The sequence below is a fragment of the Argentina silus genome (genome assembly GCF_951799395.1).
Source record: "Argentina silus genome assembly, chromosome: 10".
Taxonomy (NCBI): Eukaryota; Metazoa; Chordata; class Actinopteri; order Argentiniformes; family Argentinidae; genus Argentina; species Argentina silus.
The window spans coordinates 22,357,887-22,368,816 of record NC_139664.1 but is presented as its reverse complement, the minus strand read 5'-3'; positions in this window follow the sequence as shown (position 1 = coordinate 22,368,816).

The window sequence follows — 10,930 nt, the reverse complement described above, 5'->3', positions numbered from 1 at the left end:
AGAGTGGACGCCTTCACACAAAAACTTGACCTCTGGCGTGGCCGCATCAGTCGAGGGAACTGCGACATGTTCCCCAGCCTTGCAGACTTTATCACTGATGCAGGCACGTCACACGATTTCTCCTCTCTATTTCAATCAGCGTCGGGGCACCTGTCAGCAATGAGAAAACAATTTGTGACGTACTTTAAAGAGGATTATCGCTCTTTTGCGTGGGTTCGAGATCCATTTGTGTGCACAGCAAACGAGCTGTCAATTGATATGCAGGAACAGCTTATTGAGCTGAAGAGTGACAGTAGGCTGAAGGAACTCTTTACCTCCTGCCCTCTTTCGTCATTCTGGGCAGCATTGATACAGGAATACCCTCAACTCTGTGACGTCGCCTTGAAGATTCTCCTCCCTTTCGCGTCGACATATGTGTGTGAGGCAGGATTCTCAAAAATTACTGCACTCAAAACGAAATACCGCAATCGTGCACAAATCGAGGATGATTTGAGGCTATGTTTATCAGACATTGCGCCAAGAATTGAGGATCTTTGCAAGGCAAAGCAGGCTCAGGTCTCACATTAACATCGCCTACCTGCAAGCTTCTGTAAAAAATTCAGATGATATGCCTATTAATAGGCCTAGTAATAATAACAATAATAAAGCATAAATTCATATCAGAGGTCTGGTGCCAATTCCCAATTATAGCAATAGCCTAGTAATGATAATAGGCCTACTGATGATGATGATAATAATAATAATAATAATAATAACAACAACAATAAAGCATGTAACCTCATATAATTATATAGCAATAGCCTAGTAATGATAATAGGCCTACCACTACTCATAATAATAATAATAATGCCTGCAAGCTCACATTAGAAGTCTAGTGCTACTGCCAATTATAACAATAGCCTAGTAATGATAATAGGCCTACCTACCGCTACTGATGATGATAATAATAATAATAATAATGATAGTGTGGGCCTAACAATAATAGCCTAGCCTAGGGCTATCTATCTATCTATCTATCTATCTATCTATCTATCTATCTATGCAAGGTGGTGTAGTGGGGGTGGCGCCGGGAAGGGGGGTGGGGGGTGGCGCTGGGAGGAGGGGGGGCCCCAACTGCAGTGAACCAGCTTTAGGGGGGCCCAGCTTGCAAAAGGTTGAGAACCCCTGAACTACACAATTACACACCTGCACATTAATTTACTTTTTTTATTTTTAAAGTAGTCATTATAAGCTATTCAGCTTTAACTTTCATAGTCCGAATGACAAAGATTGCACTTTGAACAAACACCCATTTACTTACGTCACTCGGCTGAAAGAGAGCAGGCCATCTATCCTTGAAGTCTCCTACCATAGGCCTCTGCTCCACCATTTCCTGGCGTCTATAGGAGAAGGTGTGGTCCATTTTTGCCTTCACCATCTCTTCCTTGTCCCGCTTTTTCAGTTCAGAAAGTAAAGCCACCCTCTCGTTCTCCAAGCTTTCGCTGTTAAACAGGAGGTAAATGCAAATTAAAATTGAGCCATCCTTGGACACATACCACATAGAGAATCAGGAATAAACTGTTACACAGTTTACAGATAACTCAATATAGTCTCAATATTAAAGTCGGCAAACCTAGTTAAATTATAATTTAGTTGAATTTTGAGCGCAGAGAGGGTGACTGCCAATTCGAAAACCAACACTTGTTGACTTAAAGCATTGTGTGCAGAAGACAAGCGACAGGTTAGTACGTGCATAAAAAATGGACAACTTAAGCACCGCGTGTATCTGCTAGTCATGTACGCTAGCTAGCTAGCAAACCGCAAATTAGCTAGCTTGTTAGTCAAATTCTATAGTAGCTAGGTAAACACGCGTTCTTTCAATTTGCGTTTGGCGTGAATCCGAATTTCAGTTAAAAATAATAATAATAATAATAATAATAATACAGACCAATATAGTTTAATGGGCTGTGCATGAATACATGTTTAAACAAAAAAGCCAGGTCGTCTGCATCTAGCTTGCTAAAGTGCATCTCAGGTCAGGTAAACTCGGTAGCAAGGTTAGCTAACAACCCACCTAGCCTACCAAAATGGTGTGAAATAACGTCGCTTACCTGCTGCATATTTCATTCAAGCGATATACATGTTGTTTAAGAACAAGATAAAAAAAATTTAATCTAAGAAAATGTACTACTTACCAAACAACGAATTTCCAGCGCCACTCACAAGCTGCATACACGAAGAGCCAGAGGAAAATTGTGGTTCTGAAAAATCCTGCGATCTCGCACATGCGCGCAGAGCATGTCCCCAACTCATTAATTTTCAATTGGCCAAACCGAAATAAATGTCATCGTAAAAATATTTACACATTAAAAACAAATGCTTAAACTCTTAAATGAATCTTTTTTTTGAGTGTAGGCATACGCTTCCGGAAGCATCTAAGGCTGTGCAATCAAAGTTTAGATGTCTTTATAACATATACGTCTTTATAACTTTGTCGATTTAATTTAAATTGATAATGCATAATTGTAATTTATTTTAGCAAAACCAATTTTTTTTTTACATTTCTGTAAATGTATTAAAATTAAAATATAGAAATACCTCATGTACCTAAGTATTCAGACCCTTTGCTATGACACTCTTAAAATGAGCTAAAATGCAAAAATGTCATCAACAAATCACTCAGTATGTTGAATTGAGTCCATCTTAATGTAAGGATAATAGTTAATGTAATTTTCGAATTACTATCTTTGTTTTTAAAGGGTCTCTTATTTCCATAGGAATCAATTACACACTGTGTTTGGACTGAGCCCTTAATGTTCCACCATGTGTACTGTCTATCTCCATATCAATGTCATTTATCTTACCTTTTCACTTTATTTTCTTTAGAGAACAAGGAAATAAGACACAGGTGTGGTAAACTCTTAGTTCTTCTGAAATAATACAAATCTCTCATTCTCTCTCTGTCTCTCCCTCCTCCTGTTCCCAACTCTATTCTGTGTATCTCTTTACTCATTTCATCCATTCACACAAAGAATAGCTAAAGGATGAGAGAGGGTTGAGACACAAACAGAAGCCTGTCTGTTCTTCCCGGCTTCAGTCCACCTTCAGAACAAAATCAGCACACTCATTATAAACCAAACCACTTCTGTCCAAAAGTACAGCCAACCAATTGTGCAACCAATGAGAATCAATCCGATCAAACAAATATGTTTTCTGAAATTGATATCTTTATTGTATGAAACATTAAAATACAATGCAAACAATGTTTATCATTGAGAGTTTTTTTAACAAGTTTACTGCCAAGTGTTTGAAAACATGCAATGTATTTGTATACATTTCAATTAGCATTTAGAAATCTTCTTTCATGCTTTAACTGAATCAACACTCATTATCATGCCTTCCAAAAACAAAACAGCCATACAGAATATTTGATCTACACCAGTGACACCTCTGGAAACCTGTGTATAACAGTTAATTATGCCATTAAATATAGATAAAAACTGTAAACTGTACTTGACTGGGTCTTGGGTCTCATACCTCTTAAATGTTAATTGCAGGATACAGGAACTCCTGCTGGCCCGATGTACTGGTCAAAGATCAGCTTTCGCTTCACAAATGTTAAGCATTCCTTCAGGAATGGCTGAATAACAAAATGTTAGCTAATGCCACAGAATATCACCTTGGACAATCGGTAGTACATGGCAGTAGGGCCAAAAACCCATTTGGACCATACAGCTGAAATTAAAAACATTATCCAAAATGTCAGATTAAAATATACCCAAAATGTTTTTTGGGTGATTTTTACCCAGTCTAAAATCAACTTAATCCCTAACTCAAGACACTTCTTGTAGATCGAAGCCACAGTCAGGTGTGGTGGAATACCATACTGCTTACACAGAACTGATCCATTCAAATTATCAGTAGCAGTATCTCGGGCTAAGGACTTTGGCCAGGGTGAGTATCTTTGATGAGGCCTTGAGACAATTGGGCTTACAGTTAGTTGATATAGTATATAAAACCTTATGAATACACACACAAAGAATCCTTATGAATAAGGAAAATAAATATAGATTGAAATTATCATCTGTGAGCATAAGCCATTATTCAGAAGTCTTCGTTCAGAAACTTGAGAGAAACTGAACCATTTGTACAGAATTCTCAAGGCCCTACATATTAAGCTTCAGGAAATGACAAAAATACTAAAATAAATGTATATAAAAATAATAAAATTTGAGCCACATCTTGTTGTTTATGCATAGCTTGATTTTCTTCTGTGGTATATTTTTTTGTGAACGTTCTCAGTCTCTCTCTTTCTGATCACCTTCTCACTCAAGTGACTGAGGCCTAAGGAAAGAAAAAGGGAACGAGAACAGCCATTCAATCACATTGTAGCCCCTCCATCTCTATGTCTGGAATGAATGGATCTTCTTAGGACAGATTTTCCCCAGAATTAAAAACTTGAAACTACACTTCCTCTGTTCTCCACCTCACCACCACAAGTACATACATGCAAACACATGTGGGCAGGGATGGATTTCTATCGTTGCCTACCTCTGTGTCAGGCTCCCACAGCTGTAAACTCACTTGTTCACCACATAGGTCCCAGTTCGGTTTTTCTGTGTTTTTTCTGTGTCATCCTGTAGGGACATCATTATTTGAATCACTTATTGAAACAAAACTAAAATAATTTGTATGGGTAAAAATCTGCAGTGGATTTTAAACCTGCTAAATACGGTAGATCATGTTTGCAAGGCCTTGCAGCTGTTATTATCTGATTTACTGTGGGTTTCTGAAGTATGAGAGCCATCTACTTTGCTTGATTGAGTAATCAAAGTAACCAATTATGAATTAAATGGTTATGTAGGCCAGAGTGGTTGTGGTTTGGCCTGTGTTTGTCTTCTGCTCTGTTACTATAGTGACAGCACACAAAAGAGTACATTCTTCTGTTGACTGTACAGAAAGGAAGGACCATGTATTGATTAAGAAGACTTTAAAGCTCTGAACAAACATGTCTTCCCATAAGTTGCTGGAGTTACCCAACACCTGACATGCAGTTTCAAAGAACTGGGCAATCAGCCATGTAACATCATGTAAAGAAATATGTATTGATTTAACAGAAATGAGAAATGACAGAAATGAAATGAACAGTGTGTGTGTGTGTGTGTGTGTGTTTGAAGCTTTCCTGCAGTGCCATGAACATGTAAGTCACATTAGATAAGGCTGGCAGCACTGCGAGGGTCATGTTCTTTGACTTCTCCAGTGCATTTAAGACCATACAGCCCTTACTACTTGCACTAGTCGTTGCAACAACAAAGCTGCTAAGGAAGCAGGTGGACCCCATTGTTTCCTGATTTGTAGTTTGTACGGCTGCAGGGATGTGTGTTGGACTTGGTGGTGAGCAGCACTGGCGCCCCCCCCCCCCCACTGGCACCCTCTATACCATACAACACAAATACTTGCCATATGCAGAAGTCCTCGGACGATTCTGCTATTGTGGGATGTATCAGTGGAGGCCGGAAGACCGAGTACAGAGGACTGGTGAACAGTTTTGTTCAGTGGTATAAGCAGAACCATCTGCTACTCAACATCAGCAAAACAAAGGAGATGGTGGTGGACTTTAGGAGGACTAGGGTCCAGGGAGAGGACATGGAGGTGGTGGAAAGATTTATGAGCTTTTATAATGTTTGGACAGGATGCGATGCTCAATCTGTGTAATGTGGTAACAGCTGAGATGGCACTGTTTGATTTTTAAGGAGTAACTAATAGCAAAAACATGACGGGGCTAAAGGCATTGGCTTTGAACGAGCTGCTAGCTAGTGAGTGGTTGCTCAGAGTGCTGTGTTCATTCACTGTTTTATGCCCTAAGGTTGAATCTCGTTTTAAGTCAAGGAGCAAAGTGCAGTTAGCAAGAGAGCATGATCCCCCCAAATCCCCCTAGTCAGGTTTTGTTCTCAATATCTGCCTCCTCAAATCCCAGAGGCAATAAACGCCACTGAGCCACACTCCTTCTGCACTGAAGACTATGCTTAGTTGATTGCCTGATGTATGAGTTTTGGTGGTGATGGTGGCGGTAGGTTACGGCATGGTACTCTTCTTTGAAAGTAAAATAAGTTGAGGGCCGAGAGTATAGGGAGTCAGGCTTCATGCCTCAATGGGGGAAAAGCTCAGGGTGGTGGGAGTCAGGCTTGGTGCCTCTTTGGGGAAGGCTTGTGTTTCCCACGCCTCAGGTTTCTCTCGTCAAAGCCGGCAGGGCACAAAGAGATGTCTATGAACACAGAGGGGGAGCGGGCCGTCTTGGTAACCATACCCAGCCTGCGCTCTCTGGTTTGGAGACTGAATCTGTGTGTGTGTGTGTGTGTGTGTGTGTGTGTGTGTGTGTGTGTGTGTGTGTGAGTGAGTGAGAGAGAGAGAGAGAGAGAGAGCAAAACAGTGCACAGTATTTTTCACTTAGCACATACAGATGTAAAGTCTGTTTGACAATGTCAGTCTGAAGGTAGAGACATGAGTAGAATAGAACTTACGATGAATGAATAACTGTATGTTATGTATCAGGTGAACTGGTTGTTAATAAAGCTGGTACACACTAAGTGCTGTACATTGGGACTTACGTAGGGTTTGCCATTGGGTGCATCAAAGCGGCTGTGTGTAGAGTAGAGTGGGATGTCTGCCCCGTGGTTGATCTGGTCGTAGGGGCTGAAGCCTCGATATCTCCGCCTACAAGACCACCACACCAGCTGTGGTGATGAGAAAGGTCATCAATGTCAAGACTTGATGACCTTTCGTGAGACGAATGGTGAAACTTCAACTCAATGTTATAGTGGTATCATCATGGTGTCATAGGAATAACATACAACACATGGGTTTTCCAACAGATTATGATCATCTATGAGCAGTATCTCAATGGTTACCTATAGACAGCAGAACAGTACAAATGCATTGGGAAGGAAGGTGTATGGGTCTGTGTGCTTATGCACTGTGTGTGTCTACAGTACTGTATGTGTGCATTTGTGAGTATGTGAATGCGCTTGTGTGTGTATGACTCACTAGCACGATTAGAAGAATGAGGAGGAAGAGCAGGATCAGGGCAGCCAGGACCAAGAGAGCGATCCCCCAGCCTGGGACCCCCTCTGGCCTGGTGGTGCTGCTGGGGTGTGCCATATCTGTATGACTGGTGGTGTGACCTATGGGAATCTGTTCCCTGCTGGTCGTCTTCTTAGGGGAGGCAACCGAGGGGAGGGATTGGCTGTTGTTGTTAGTTGATGGAGAAGTTGTCCTCACGACAGTTGTGACACCTGCGTGGGGAGTTGCTGCACCATTGGTTGAATGATGAGTTGTGTTTTGTGATTGGACGGTTGTTGTCCCATCCATGGGATTGGCAGTGGAGCTATTTGTACTGGTATGGATGATATAACTAGTTGTGGCAGTTGTAGATGTAACCGAAGTATTTGCTTTAGTGGTGGATGGACTGACTGAGGAAGTTGATGGATGGGCTGAATGAGTGCTTGAATTAAAAGGGGTAGTTGCAGGTCCTGTTGTCTTCAATGGTGTAGTTGCAGATGTAGTTGTATTATCTGTGGTAGTTGCAGGTCCTGTTGTATTCAATGAGGTAGTTGCAGGTACTGGTGTATTCAATGGGGTAATTGCAGGTCCTGTTGTGTTCAATGGTGTAGTTGCAGATGTAGTTGTATTATCTGTGGTAGTTGCAGGTCCTGGTGTATTCAATGGGGTAGTTACAGGTATTGTTGTATTATCTAGGGTTGTTGCAGGTCCTGTTGTTTTCAATGGGGTAGTTGCAGGTACTGATGTATTCAGTGGTGCAGTTGCAGGTATTCTTGTATTAATTGGCAGTGTTGAATGTTGACCCTCATTTGTTGTAGAGGTGGGTGTAGATGTAGTCATTTGGGTTGTAGCAGTGTTTAATCGCGTGCTTGTAGCAGATGTTGTTGTAACGATTACAGTTGTCGTCAGGATAGTGTTAGCTGCCTTTCCGGAATGGATAGGGATGCTACCACCTGTGCTAGTATTTGTCGTTGATGATGCTGCTGAAGTTATGCTTGCTGTGATTACTGCCAGTAGTAGAGAGGCATTTGATGTAGTTTGACCTACTGGGTGAAGAATATATTCATTAATAAAAGTGCATAACAGATTTCATTGTCAGCAGTTGTAGAGCAAGCAGAAAGTTGTTCTACAAAGCAGGTGAACACCCGTATGCAAAATATCTCAAATATCTAAAAAATCTAAATTTTATCTCACGCATGGATCCAGAGAAATTAGTCAACTGACACACAGCCTGTTTACCTACAGATTATCTACTATATTAGAATGGTTGAGGACAAAACAATGGGAGTGGTTGGACAGTACAGTCCAAAGAGCACGTCTAGGTCCTACTATAAATCACCTAAAAGTAACTCCAGCAACGTTGCCAACATATCTTTAGACATTTAACATGCACAACGGCTGACAGTTTTTTTTGAAAATGTTCTCTCAAGGTTCCACCTACAGCAGAGGGTAAGAGTGCATTCACACTCCACCTTTCCCTGGTTAGAGGACATTCACAGGACACCTTTCCCTGTTAGAGGACATTCACACTACACCTTTCCCTGGCTACAAATAAAGCGAGGAGCCTCACAAGGCGCACTCAACTTTACCAAAAAGAGCGAAGAGGCACAGCTAGAACACCAGGTGCAGCTACAACACAAGAGGCACAGATCTACAACACAAGAGACACAGCTACAACACCAGGTGCAGCTACAACACAAGAGGCACAGCTACGACACAAGAGGCACAGATCTACAACACAAGATACACAGCTACAACACCAGGTGCAGCTACAACACAAGAGACACAGCTACAACACCAGGTGCAGCTACAACACAAGAGGCACAGCTACGACACAAGAGGCACAGAGCTACAACACAAGAGGCACAGCTACGACACAAAAGACACAGCTACAACACAAAAGACACAGCTACAACACAAGAGGCACAGAGCTACAACACAAGAGACACAGCTACAACACAAGAGCGTTCCCAGCATTCCAAAGCTTGTTGTCCCAAAGAAAACAATGAAAAGCAACGCTTTATTGCTTTCAAAAAAGCTGTAGTGTGAACAGGCCCTTAGAGTGTTCCATCCTCCTCTTTCAGGAACAAAAAAATGGCTTGTTACACAGTTATAAGGAAAAATACATAATATAAGATGCTATTTTAATAGTTACATGTACAACAAAGGTATCAAGTTGATACAGATATTAAGTTGACCATGATTTATGCTTGCTTAAGTGCTTGAAACATGCAATGATGCAAAGAAAAAAAAGTACTTACCATCAGTGTAGCTGATGTTCAGCTCAAGGTTTCTAGATGTAGAAGCTTTAAAATTATCGATGAAGAGATTTTGGACCAACTCCGTACTGATGTCTTTAGCCCCAAACAGCAATGTTGAGTTTGCAATGACTGATCCCTTACTGCAAAAGAGTGAGAAAACAATATCAATTAATAATATCACAATGTGTAATTAGGTATGAATTTGGGGCCTGGATTGTGCGTACTTGTACTGTATATCATACATAGCAGGTCATCAACTTTTAATGTTTAACTCTGTTCAAGTTCTTGAATGCTCTTTTTTCCAATGCCAGGGACAGACACTTCAATGCCCCATCTCCCAATTTACATCACCCCAATCTACCAGCACCCAGTTAGCCAAGTCCTTGTGTTAAGACATCAATAAGACCTCACCTGAAAACCATGTCAGATACCCCTTCATATTTGGCAGATGATCCATAGACATCAGACAGCTGAAAAGCAAAGACACCGCAATCACAGGAGCAGTTGTTTCTAAGATGGCTGCATATAATTGTACAATCAGTCCCTCTTATATATGAATATACAACAGTGAAGATGTTACTGTATGGCTTAACATACTCTTAATGGATGGAATGTTGGAATGTTGACAATAAGGGGGTACCCATTGTATCCTTGTGTTATTGTTTTGAGTTGTGTGAATATGATCAAAATCACATTCTCTCTTGAGATCATATTTAGAATCATTATAACTGGTCAAGGCTCTATTATTAGTTAGATGATACTCATTGATAGTTCATGCCAGCCAATTCAGCTCACTATCATCACCAGGATAAAATGTCAATACCAGTAAGTAAGAGTACTGATGAGTCAGAAGTCTACTGTCGTACTCTAATGCATCGGCTACCCAACCTGAGCAATATCAAGAGAGACTCACCATCTTCTCCACCTCTTTCCTCAGCTGTTTGTATTCCTTTGAGTTTTGGTTTTTGAGTGAGTCATTGTAAATCCGGTTGGTGATTTTGATGGATAAGAAGTAGGGGGACACTGGAGCTGTGGTGGTCTTTCTGCCATCGCCAGATGCTGCTCTCCGCAAACGGGGAACAGGCACAACATCAGGTAAGAAGATAAGTGCTGTAAGGAGAACAAGAGGGTCACTGTTGATGCTAATTTGTTTCATATATAGAAACCAGCAGAAATATTGATACAAAGCCATCTAAATGACAGTCAGTGGTCTGAGAGTCTAACTGAAATTACCAGTTGCAACCAATGAAATGTATCCCTGGGAAAAATAAAAAATGGGTTAAATGGGCATGACCTATAGTCACTGTTGAGCAAGACAAAATACCAGGCTCCAGGCACTGGAACATAACAAGAGACTCTATTAATGGACATCTGTGTTTGCACTGCTTCAGGTCCATCCTAGTCAATTGTACAACAGAGTCTTATTAATAAAATTATAGGTGTATGCAAATAGCATACAGTTTAAATAACAAATGGCAACATCTCTGGTCACACTGCTATGTTGAATGAACAGTAGGCCAAAGTGGGAGAAAGTAAATCTGCGGGCTAGATAATTAAAAGATTCCCTACCCGACGAAAATAATTTTACCTTGAACCAGGAAATCAGTTACCAGTTTCGATTGAATAGGATC